We start from the raw sequence: 13,858 nt of genomic DNA, 5'->3' as shown, positions 1-13,858 counted from the left end.
TTGTTCTTACTTTGATTTTTTTACTGAACTGTTCTTACTTCCCTAAGCCACCTCGAGGTCACTACTGCTAAGTAATATTGGTTTGATTCATTTCTATCTTTCATTTCTACTTCATATTTCTTGATTCTTAATTGGTATTGAACTAAATCACATATGTTTAAAACCACAAATCAAATTTAATTGTTACTCGTATTTTTCGAGGTAAACACATACTAAGAGAAGAAAATATTTAACTATTTGAGAAAGGAAAATCATAAAATGACAACTTATAAAAGTAAACTCTAGTATCTGGAGTTTGAACATATGTAGTTCATGCTCCACTCAAGCAGAATATTGGTTCACATACACGAGTTGCACGTTTAAAAGTTTTCAAACTCTTGGATAGTATTTTGATGTTCGAAAAAAGCGGAAGGAAGAAGCGGGTTTCTATCGCTCCCAAGTGAAGAAGATAAGGGCAAATATTCTATGTAACTAAAAAGGGGCTATTTTTAAGTTACATTTCAAATGATAGCTAAACGATAAAAACTGGATAAAAAATGGACAGCCCCCGCCATTCTTACATATAATTAGTAGATGTTGTTGTTAGTAAATTGTATTTGTAAAATAATTCTGTATAAAATGAAATAACATAAATAGAAATGAAAAATAGAAAAGAATTTAATCCGAGCCCACTGAATTCACAGTGTTTCCTTAAGGAATTTAATCCGCTCCTAGTACCCAAGGTTATGGATTATTTCCTCCCAGGATAGAACGAATTACACACTGGTGTAGTGGTACTTCAAACCCCAGTGTTTCAGCGAACACAAAGTTCGGTAGCAAATCACACTTACTGTTGTTTTCTTTGAAGTTAAAACAATGCAGAAGGAGGAGGAGAAACTCAGTAATTCGTATGGAAATTCTAAGCAGGATGGACTTGTATTTATAGCCAATGTTGGGCTGGAATCTGAAGAGGTGCTACTCTTCAGAATGGTTGCTTATGAAAACGGCCACAGCATAAATGCCATAACATAAATGGCTATTTACTCAAAAAATAAAGAGGGAAAATAAAGAGGAAAAATTGAAGAGGGTAGTTTAATTTTCAGTTAAACAACTGAAAAACGGAAAACTGATTGGATTTAATTTTAATATTTATTTTAATATTAATATTCTGTTATTAAAACAAATATTTAATAACATTCTCTGTTAATATTTTACTATTAAAAAATAAATTTGGTCCAAAAAATTAATCAATCAATCGATCAACTGACCAAATCCGAATCCGAATCCGAATCCGTAGTCGTAGCCGTAGCCGTAGCCGAAGCCGAAGCCGAGCCGAGCAAGCGAGCGACGATGACGACGGCGCGAGGCTTGCCTTCTTCTCAACTCTTTAAGAGCTAGAAGAAGAGCAATTCCTTATATACCCATAAAAAACTTCTTCCTCTTCCAATATGGGACAATGTTCCTTCATCAAGGGGGGTTCACTTAAAATTTTATTTCCCTCCATTTTCCGTTCATCCTCTTTTAAGCATTTAACATACTTAAAACCCCAACAATCCCCCACATGAATGGGGAATGGCTATATCACGGAAATATACATGAAAAAACTGTGTGATTCGCAAGCAAGGATTAATTGCATCTGGATAAGTGGATTTCCCTTTGAACTTTCCGTAGTGAACTTATGTCGGATATACTCGGTCAATCGGTAGATTTGATATCTTTGAACCGTCGAACTTTGGTGTATACCTAGACAACCATAAGTCACACAACCAATCCTTAACCGTATTTGGTTCTCATTGTTGTGTTCGTTTCAGCCATGAACACCGCTTGGTTTCATAAGTGCGTAGAGAACTGGCCTTACAAAGTTCTCCTTGAAGCGGCTAACACTTCACACTTACATAGGTGATTCCTAAACGTGTCATCCTGTAGATACACTATTTGATATACCCCGTATCAAATTTAGAAATCATTAAAAAGCCTTAATGCTTTATCCTTGGTACTGAACATTGTCTCATCACGAGAATGGACCAAAAGTTTAGTTGACAATGTTGAACCGTCATTAATGACTTTGTTTGATCTCCTTGAACCTAGATCTTGGGATCTCCAATCTTCTAGGTAGAGTTACCGCCACTATGACTTGTTATCGGTCATAGTCCCATTCCCCTTGATGATTTCTCAACTACCTCTCTAGTTAGGCCTTTTATAAGTGGATCCGACACATTATCACTTGACTTTACATAGTCAATCGTGATAATTCCTCTAAAGAGTAGCTGCCTAACGGTTTTATGTCTTCGTTGTATCTGACGAGATTTACCGTTATACATAACGCTCCCAGCCCTTCCAATTGCCGCTTGACAATCGCAATATATGCACATTGGTGCCAACGGTTTGGGCCAAAATGGAATGTCTTCCAAGAAATTCCAGAGCCATTCAGCTTCTTCGCGGGCTTATTTAAGGCTACGAATTCAGCCTCATTGTAGAGCGGGCAATACAAGTTTGTTTGAACGACTTCGAAGATACCGCTCCTCCACCAATAGTGAATACATATCCACTTGTGGACTTAGAATCAGTTGAACCGGTGATCCAATATGCATCACAGTATCCCTCAATCACTGCAGGATATTTACTATAGTGCAAAGCAAAGCCCTGGGTATGTTCTAAATATCCCAAAACTCGTTTCATTGCCATCCAATGAGATTGACCTGGATTGCTCGTGTATCGACTCAATTTACTTATAGCACAAGCTATATCTGGTCTTGTACAATTCATGATGTACATTAAGCATCCCAACACACGAGCATAATCCAATTGTGATATGCTTTGGCCTTTGTTCTTTGCTAATGCAAGATTCACGTCAATTGGAGTCTTTGCAACTTTAAAGCCTAAGTGCTTGAATTTTTCAAGTACTGTCTTAATATAATGAGATTGTGACAATGCCAGACCTTGAGGAGTCTTATAGATCTTAATCCCCAGAATTAAATCAGCAACTCCCAAGTCCTTCATATCAAACTTGCTAGTTAGCATACGTTTAGTAGCATTTATGTTAGTAATGTCATTACTCATTATCAGCATATCATCCACATATAAGCAAACAATGACTATGTGATTTGGAACATTTTTAATGTACACACATTTATCACATTCATTTATCTTAAAACGATTTGACAACATTGTTTGGTCAAATTTCGCATGCCATTGTTTGGGTGCTTGTTTTAGTCCGTAAAGGGACTTAACAAGTCTACATACCTTCTTTTCTTTACCTGGAACCACAAACCCTTCAGGTTGTTCCATGTAGATTTCTTCCTCCAACTCTCCATTTAAGAAGGTCGTCTTAACATCCATTTAATGAATTTCAAGACCATAAACTGCAGCTAACGCTACTAATGTTCGTATGGACGTAATTCTTGTAACTGGAGAGTATGTATCAAAATAGTCAAGACCTTCTTGTTGTCTATACCCGTTGACCACAAGTCTTGCCTTATATTTGTCAACAGTGCCATAATCTTTTATTTTTCTCTTAAAAATCTATTTAGAACCCAACGGTCTATTTCCAGGAGGAAGATCAACCAATTTTCATATATGGTAGTTCAATATGGATTCTATTTCACTATTGACTGCCTCTTTCCAAAATAATGATTCCGAAGAAGACATAACTTTTTTCAATGTTCGAGGCTCATTTTCCAATAAGAAAGTCACAAAATCTTGTCCAAATAAAGTAGACGTTCTTTGACGTTTACTACGAATTGGATCCTCCTGATTAAATGTACTTTCTTTTGTTTCTTCCCGAGGTCGTTTAGATCCTTCACTAATCGACTCACATTCTTTTTTATACGGATATATATTTTCAAAGAAGTCAGCATTATCTGATTCTATAACCGAATTATTATGAATGTCGGGATTTTCTGATTTATCAACCAGAAATCGATATGCTTTACTATTGGTCGCACATCCTATGAAAACACAATCAACGGTTTTGGGTCCTATTTTTACCCTTTTGGGTTTAAGAACTTGCACTTTTGCCAAACACTCCCACACTTTAAAATAATTCAAGTTGGTCTTTTTTCCTTTTCATTTTTCATATGGAATGGATTGTGTTTTTCTATGGGGTACTCGATTTGTATTCGGTTAGCCATAAGAACGGCTTCCCCCCACAAGTTCTGTGGCAAACAAGAACTTATCAATAGTGCGTTCATCATCTCCTTTAATGAACGATTCTTTCTTTCTGCAATCCCATTGGATTGGGGCGTGTAAGGGGCCGTTGTTCGATGAATAATTCCATATTCTAAACATATTTGTTCAAAAAGAGATTCATATTCACCACTCCTATCACTTCTTATCATTTTGATTTTCTTGTTAAGTTGCGTTTCAACTTCATTTTTGTATTGCTTGAATGCGTCTATTGATTCATCTTTACTATTAAGTAAGTAAACATAGCAATATCTAGTACTATCGCCAATAAAAGTTATGAAATACTTCTTTCCACCATGAGATGGTATTGACTTCATATCGCAAATATCTGTGTGAATTAAGTCTAAAGGATCTGAATTCCTTTCAATTGACTTATAAGGATGTTTAACATACTTAGATTCCACACATATTTGACATTTTGATTTATCGCATTCAAACTGAGGCAATACTTCCAAGTTAATCATTTTCCGCAAGGTTTTATAATTAACATGACCCAAACGTATATGCCATAATTCATTTGACTCAAGTAAGTAAGACGAAGCTGAAATTTTATTATTATTTTCAACAACCATTACATTCAGCTTGAAAAGGCCCTCAGTGAGGTAACCTTTTCCAACAAATATTTCGTTCTTACTTATTACAACCTTATCGGAAATAAAAATACATTTAAAACCATTCTTAACAAGAAGTCCAGCAGAGACTAAATTCTTTCTAATCTCGGAAACATGAAGGACGTTGTTCAAAGTCACCACCTTGCCAGAAGTCATCTTCAGAAAGATCTTCCCACAGCCTTCATCTTGGCGGTTGCAGCATTCCTATAGAAAGAGTCTCTTCGGGTCCAACAGGAGCATATGTTGCAAAAGCTTCCCTAACAGCACAAACATGGCGAGTAGCTCCAGAATCAATCCACCACTCCTTAAGATTTCCCACCAGGTTGCATTCAGAAAGCAGGGCACACAAGTCATCAACATCTTCATGCTTTTCAACCATGTTTGCTTAACCCTTCTTCTTGACTTTCTTCGGAGCACGGCACTCTGTAGATTTGTGCCCAGCTTTCCCACAGTTGTAGAAATTTTCGTTGAACCGCTTCTTTCTTGGGTTGCTTTTTGGTCCAGAAGCCTGCTTCTTCTTTCTCTTATTTTGAGAAGTATCCCCAACAATGTTTGCTCCCATTATTCTTGAGTTTCCATGGCCTCTCTTTTCAGCAGCTTTGTTGTCCTCTTCGATTCTCAACCGAACAATGAGATCTTCAAGGGACATCTCCTTGCGTTTGTGTTTCAAGTAGTTTTTGAAGTCCTTCCACAAAGGAGGCAACTTCTCAATCATCGATGCTACTGGGAATGCTTCATTGATGACAAGACCTTCAATGAAAATTCTGTTAGTAAAAATACTAAGATTACTACTTTCAACATCAGTATTAATTTGATTTGTACTTTCAGCAAGGAGATCGTGAATAATCACTTGCAATTCCTGGACTTGGGTAATAACAGACTTGCTATCTACCATTTTGTAGTCCAAAATGGCGGCAACGAATTTCTTCAACCCGGCATATTCAGTTTTGTATTTCTTTTCAAGCGCAGTCCATAATTCTTTTGACGTCTCCACGCCACTGTAGACATTATACAAATCGTCCTCCAGTCTGCTAAGAACATAATTCTTGCACAGAAAATCAAAATGCTTCCACGCCTCAATCACGAGAAAGCGTTCATTCTCTGGAGTTTCTTCAGGCAGAACAGGAACATCTTCCTTGATGAACTTCTGCACACTTAAAGTAGTCAAGTAGAAGAACATTTTATGCTGCCACCGCTTGAATCTAACTCGGATAATTTTCCGGGTTTCTCCGCCGGTGCCAACGCCGGTGTTCAGCTTGTTGATGCATTGGCACTCACCATTGAAACAGTCTGGTTCCCGTTATCATTAGTCATTTCTGTAAAAGAATGACACAAAGAAACGTTAAAATCACGTAGATTTTAATTTCCAACGGAGTAAAAAACCACAAAGGTTTTAAACTCCAAAAAAATATAACACAAATACAGAATACAAATTAAATTCCTTAAGCTTGTTAGTAAACTGTATTTGTAAAATAATTCTAGAGAAAATAAAATAACATAAACAGAAATGAAAAACAGAAAAGAATTTAATTCGAGCCCACTGAATTCACAGTGTTTCCTTAAGGAATGTAATCCCCTCCTAGTACCCAAGGTTATGAGTTATTTCCTCCCAGGATAGAACGAATTACACACTGGTGTAAAGGTACTTCAAATCCAAATGTTTCAGCGAACACAAAGTTCGGTAGCAAATCACACTTACTGTTGCTTTCTTTGAAGTTAAAACAATGCAGAAGAAGGAGAAGAAACTCAGAAATTCGTATGGAAATTCTGAGCAGAATGGACTTGTATTTGTAGCCAATGTTGGGCTGAAATCTGATGAGGTGCAACTCTTTAGAATGGCTGTTTATGCAAAACGGCCACAGCATAAATGCCATAACATAAATGGCTATTTACTCAACAATAAAGAGCGAAAATAAAGAGAGAAAATTGAAGAGGGTAGTTTAATTTTCAGTTACACAACTGAAAAACGGAAAACGGATTGGATTTAATATTAATATTTATTTTAATATTAATATTCTGTTATTAAAACGAATATTTAATAATATTTTTGTTAATATTTTACTATTAACAAAAAAATTTGGTCCAAAAAATTAATCAATTAATCGATCATCTGACCAAATCCGAAGCCGAAGCCGAGCCGAGTGATCGACGACGACGACGGCGCGAGGCTTGCCTTCTTCTCAACTCTTTAAGAGCTAGAAGAGAGCAATTGTTTATATACCCATAAAAAACCTCTTCCTCTTCCAATATGGGACAATGTTCCTTCATCAAGGGGGAAACTTAAAATTTCACTAAAAATTTTCATTTCCCTCCATTTCTTTCATTCATCCTCTTTTAAGCATTTAACATACTTAAAATCCCAACAGTTGTTAGGACTTACGTTAGTGGGTAGTGGACCTGTACCTAGCTAGATATAGATAGAGCATGAGTTCAATTGGACTCGTCAATATTTTGCCATTGTATAGTATTATATATGTAAAAGAAATTACTAAACTTTTGAACAAATTGAGCCCTTAAATTCAAAAAACGCAATTACTTCACTGATAAGATGGAGAAAATTGAAATCATCACGCTTAAATTCTAACACGTCTCTGTTTGTATGTGACTTCGCCAAACAATAGGAAGGTCACAAGTATGACGTTTTTGCAATAAAGGATCACTTCATTAGATCACGAAAGCTTACTTTTTGCAACTGATTATGTACCTAAGACTATAAGTTTTAATACAGGGAAAATTAACGAAATGAATTGATAGGAGCTAGTACTCGTTATTACATCGATATATTACGGATATTAAACGGCAAAGCTTTACATTTGACAATTTGATGTCATTTCTGTTAGGTGTTTGTTCAGATTTTCTTACTGTAATTGGTTTTCCTATCTCATAAAGGAAAGGACAATATATTTATTATAATTGGGTTTTTCTTTTCTAGAAGGAAAATATAATTCTTCCATATTTGGCTAGTCACTTTTCTTGTAGGAAAAGGTTTGGAGTTCTATAAATTGAGGATCCGCCCTTCTCATTCAGTAGCATCCACAATGTAACCATATGGGGTTTGGGAGTCGTCTTTAGGGAGAGAACTTTACGGGACAAGTGTTAGTGAGTCACTTGTGTTTGCCTCTTCGTGAGGTTGTTCTCTCGATATTTTGTACTCTCTTTTTATATAGTGGATTGCTCATCTCCATCTGTGGATGTAGGTCAATTGAACGAACCACGTTATATGTTTGTGTCACTTTTGGTATATTTCTCCTTTGTTATCTGCATTATCGTCATTCAAGGTTTGCTTTCCTAGCTTCCGTATGACACCTGATTTTTCCTGTCCTAACAAGTGGTATCAGAGCAAGGTTCAAGACAGGTTCATCTTGGCGGGTTTAGTTCTAGCCGCAACCTATTTGACGGTAATCATGATTCTTGAGAAATTGACCAGAGTGCTACGCTCGTTGAGACAAACTTTTGCGGTGGAGATTTGGAGATGCGACCTGTTGAAGGCTATGTGAAGAAGGTGGATCAGTTTATTTTGTCAGAAAATTCAGGCCAAGGGGGAGAATTGTTAGTGTTTGCCATAATTTTCTTACCATATTTGGTTTTCCTATTTGTTGAAGGAAAGGGCAACATGTTTACCTTAATTGGGTTTTTCTTCTTGTAGAAGGAAATTACAAATCTCCCATATCTGGCTAATCCTTTTTCTCGTAGGAAAGGGTTTGGAGTTCTATATATTGAAGATCTGTCCTTCTCATTCAATAGCATCCACGATGTAGCCATAGGGGGCTTGAGAGTCGTGTTTAGGGGGAGAACTTTACGGGACAAGTGTTAGTGTGTCACTTGTGTTTGCCTTTTCGTGAGGTTGTTCTCTCAAAATTTTGTACTCTCTTTTTATATAGTGGACTGCTCATTTCCATCGTGGACGTAGGTCAGTTGACCGAACCACGTTATTTGCTTGTGTCTCTTTTGGTATATTTCTCTTTGTTGTATGATTTATCGTCGTTCAAGATTTGCTTTGTTAGCTTCCGCATGACACCTGATTTTTTGGTCCTAACAAGTGGTATCAGAGCGAGGTTCAAGATAGATTCATCTTGGCTAGTTCAGTTCTAGCCGCAACATATTTGACGATAATCGTAATTTTTGTCTGAGAAATTTGACCGGTGTGCTACGCACGTTGAGACAAACTTTGTGGTGGAGATTTGGAGGTGCGACCTGTTGAAGGCTATGTGAAGAAGGTGGATCAAGTTTATTTTGATAGAAAATCCAGGCCAAGGGGAAGAATTGTTAGGTGTTTGTTCAGATTTTCTTACCGTAATTGGTTTTCCTATCTCAGGAAGGAAAGGACTACATATTTAACATAATTGGGATTTTCTTTTCTAGAAGGAAAATATAATTCTTCCATATTTGGCTAGTCACTTTTCTTGTAGGAAAAGGTTTGGAGTTCTATAAATTGAGGATCCGCCATTCTCATTCAGTAGCATCCACAATGTAGCCATATGGGGTTTGAGAGTCGTCTTTAGGGGGAGAACTTTACGGGACAAGTGTTAGTGAGTCACTTGTGTTTGCCTCTTCGTGAGGTTGTTCTCTCAATATTTTATACTCTCTTTTTATATAGTGGATTGCTCATCTCCATCTGTAAACGTAGGTTAATTGACCGAACCACGTTATATGTTTGTGTCTCTTTTGGTATATTTCTCTTTGTTGTATGATTTATCGTCGTCCAAGGTTTGCTTTGCTAGCTTCCGCATGACACCCGATTCTTTTCCGGTCCTAACAATTTCTAGTGCCATTGAAGGAACCATTTGCCCCCATTTCTATACCCGTCTCTCTTGCTAATTTTTCTCACTCCTAATTACGTGATCAAAGCAAATATATCTTCCAAAAGCTGTTTTATTCATTTTTTCAAACACCATTACATGTGCCTTGGCTAATCTATTGGCATCCCAGAAGTCCATTTCCGAACATTTCTTGAGCTCCTGTATTTTGTTCACATATTAGGATATGAGAATCCATTTAATTGCTAAAATAATATTTCACCTAGTAACGTCACAAAACTATTATAGTATTATTGTGACTAGAAGTTTATTCTCTACAACTATATAGTCACAAAATTATTTTTTTATTACATTGAAGTAATTGAACTATATGTGAATTGTTTAGTAATTACAAATCATGACTTGAAAGCCAAATTTCCGACCTTGGATAATTGTTTTTCTTCTTTCATTATTCTCATTTAAATAGTTTTTAAATTCTCATTTTTAATCAAATATTGATAGTCAAAATTTCTACACGCATTATTTTTTTTTTTTTTTATGTCTTGTATTTACTTATCAAGAAAATTTGACCTTCCGGCAACTTTAATGTCATAGTGGAAAATATTTATTGATCACACGTGAAATTAACCCTAATTAGGTAACAGTCATCAAAATAAGATGCAAAATAACCTTTGAGACAGGCTATGGTAGAGGTAAGTTCCTGCTGAAAAATTTAGGCCCAGTTACTAGACCAGGACAGATGGTGGCCAGCTTCAATCCACTCTCCCCAGCCACATTCCATGCATCTTTTTCTGCCTTCAGCTAATTACCCAAAGCATACCTGATCACGCCCAACTATGCCTTATAAAAAAGACTAAGCGGTCGTTGCAAATATAATCCGGTTTACAAGTCCGGAGTCGAATTCCACAGTAAGGCTTAGCTACAGCTGTTCACTATCACTAAGAAGACAAGCTTGAATAATTCCTAACTTATAGATATTAAGATTCTTGTGTTTAACTAATTAACTAACAAATTAAAATAGTAAATTAACAACTAAAGATACTAAGGGTTAGAGACAAGATTAAGGAGGTCTAGAGTTATGATTTCCCCTATTGTCGGAATCCTTCCCGCTACGTTTTTTATAAATTCCCCTAAGTATTCTCTACCGATCATGAGCGCTCTACCTGTCGTAACTCTCTCCCGAGTAATTACCACAATTTACAAGACATATTCTCCCGAATTACGCTAGCTGGCGTTAAGTACGGCTCACTCGGATCGCATTCAAGGTTTCGTTATCCCTAATCCCACCTTTAAACCCTCTATATTGATCCCTCATATACGTTAGGAGTGATGTTGTTCAACAACTACCCAAATATGCACTCTCTCCCGAGTAATACATACTAAATAGGCACAGTCGACTGCGAGCTCTTCAACCAACCACAATAATAACATATTTGAACAAATAGAGAAAATACTACAACAAATCTATGTTAACGTAACATGAAATTCATCCTCCAATAGGTTCCATCAAAACCCTAGATAACAAATTAGCTATTAATAATAGTGTGCAAAACTATAATTCTAAAATTCATAACTAATAATGGAAATAGGAAGAAGGAAGTGAAAAACTCGTAGAAGAATTCTCCTCCTTCCTCCTAGTGTGTTCTAGCCTCCTTAGGTCGAATCCCCGGTCTCCTTAGCTTCCTTAGGTCTAAATTATGTCAAAAGTATGTCCAAGGTCCTCAAAATACCGTTTTTCCATGTATATATACCAAGTAGGGTTTGTCCCAAACAATTACACCTTCTCCTATGCGAAAAAGGATATTTTTCCAGGACAGGACGTCCGCAGCCGCGGATTTAACCGCGGATTTGGCCGCGGATTTTGGCGATGTTCTGTCCGCGGTCGCGGATCTGACCGTGGAGCACTTGTTGCGCATTTTTCACCCTGTTCTGTTTGGAATTTGGAACAACGTAAAACATGAAAGTTGTATCCCTTTGAATTGGCTTTCCAACAATATAGTGTGGAGCCCAAATGGAGTTCTGAGCAAAAAGTTATGTGCATTTTACTAGACAGTGCGCAATATGCCTACTCGATTCTTCGTTCGTACTTAACTATCATCCGTTGATCCCCGATCACAATCCTGGCTTAATTACTTGGGCTTTTACTCATATTTTAAAGCTCCAAATCACTTGAATTTATTCCATAACATTTACATAGCTCGGAATCACTCCTACAAGGCATAAAATACACAATTAGTGCAAAACACTAGCGATTAAAGCGCAAACTCAACTTAAGTGCAGTGAATTGGAATGTAATAATCGACTAAAATACATAATTATAGCCTATCATCAACACTTCACACTTAAAACATTGCTCGTCCTCGAGCAATTAAACTACACTTTATATAGACACGACCTTTTTAATTAAACAATTCTCCTAACTCATCAAACCAAGAATATTTAAAATAGACTAAGCACAAAAGCATAATATCATCACCTCAAGATTTGACTCACAAGTACCACGCATTATTCACAACTCACCCACTTACTCTAACAGAGAGGTCACTGGCATTACCTTTCCTTCATGAATCAAGTGCCCTCACACAACAAAAGAGAGTAGTTCCGCACAATAAAATTTAAGAGCACTTAGAACTCAAGATAGAAAGAATTCACTCACTCTCAGAAATAACATTCATACGCCACAAAAGATGCACCATAGGCTTGCCCATAGTGTACTACTCTACTAATCGAGCTCATTCAGTCTAGGATCAAGTAGGACTTTATTTGGTTGTGATGGCTGCGGGATGGGTAGGATGCATATGGATATAAGAGTGACTACACCTCCCTATGCACTTTAATACATATACTTTAACATTCAAACCCATACTTATGTCAAACCATAGCTCCACCTTCACATCAATGTATATTAACTCCCAAATTATTTAAGCACAATTACATCAAGAGTCACCACTATCAAAGAATATTTTTCACAGCAATACAACTATTTTTTTCTTTCTTTTCTTTTTCTTTCCAATTCAAGTGGCTCTTACTTATTCAAAACCGTGAACCTTTCTCCTTATTTCATTAGTTCCACTCAAAAGCCGAACCAACCACCCCACACTTTAACTTTTGCAAAGTTCATAACAATTTAAGTGCTCATGAGAGGTTAAAAGGTTCAAATAGATGGTTAATTCAAACAAATGTGTAAGGCTTGTAATGTGGTTACCAAAGAAATAGGATTACAGGCTCGAAGGGGTTAACTACGATACATAACAATTATGCGGGTAAAATATATATATATATATATATATATATATATATATATATATATATATATATGGCACAACAAAAAAAATGCCTATATCACTTCCAAGACTGAACAAAACTACTATTCCGCTTTGCAAACACACAGGGCAAGTTCTAGGCATCAAACGCAATGCACAGAATAACACCCAAACCTCACACACACATGGCACATAACTCACTCAGGATTGGACTCATCAAGACACTCTAGTCAAAGCAGTTAAGCAAAGTTAAGCTTATACAATTTAATGTACTTATACAAGAGTCAAAAATGAGCCTAAGCGTCACAACCAATGTACTCACTGTTCTCAAGGCATAACAAAGTCAAGAGATATTGCTTTAGTTCAATTCATCTCGCACTGGCTCCAGCTCCTAAAAAAATAAAACTAACTACACCCGGTTCAAACAAAACCCTTGGAAAAGAACCGCGGCACAAAGAAAAATCAAGGGGGAATTGCTACACTACCTAAAAAGAAAATCTTTTGTCCTTTATCTTTAGACTTAAATCCCTCAAGAAAATTATCTAATAGATCCATCGTCGGGAAAAGTCCAATTTTTTCTGAAAAAAAAAATAATATTATTCAATTAAACTAACCCAGCTAAAGTAGCATAGAAAGTCACCCAGAAAATCTCCTCACCCCACACTTAAAATTGTGCATTGTCCCCAATGCACATCATAACTATAAGAGGGTAAAAGGAACTCCCTGGTAGGCCAAAGGCCGATGTACTAGCAGTTCATGGGGTACTCAGACTTCTCCCAGGCTTGGTCCTTCGTGCGGGTACCTTACACTTAGTTCCAACCATCTGGTTTGTTGTTGCATCATTCCAATAGCTTTGCTTTCCATGCTCCTGGAAAATCAAAACTTGACACTACAAAAACAATACAATTAAAAAAATAATAATAAAAAATAAAAGAAAGCAGTAAAGCTGGGTTGCCTCCCAACAAGCGCTTGATTTAACGTCGCAGCACGACGGGAATCACTTTTTGTCTCCACCTCGAGCTTATGAATTGAACCCCCAATTTGGCATCAAGTTTTTGGCTAT

Source organism: Nicotiana attenuata, chromosome 12 (genome assembly GCF_001879085.1).
Source record: "Nicotiana attenuata strain UT chromosome 12, NIATTr2, whole genome shotgun sequence".
NCBI classification, from domain to species: domain Eukaryota; kingdom Viridiplantae; phylum Streptophyta; class Magnoliopsida; order Solanales; family Solanaceae; genus Nicotiana; species Nicotiana attenuata.
Note: the sequence above shows the minus strand (reverse complement) of the source record.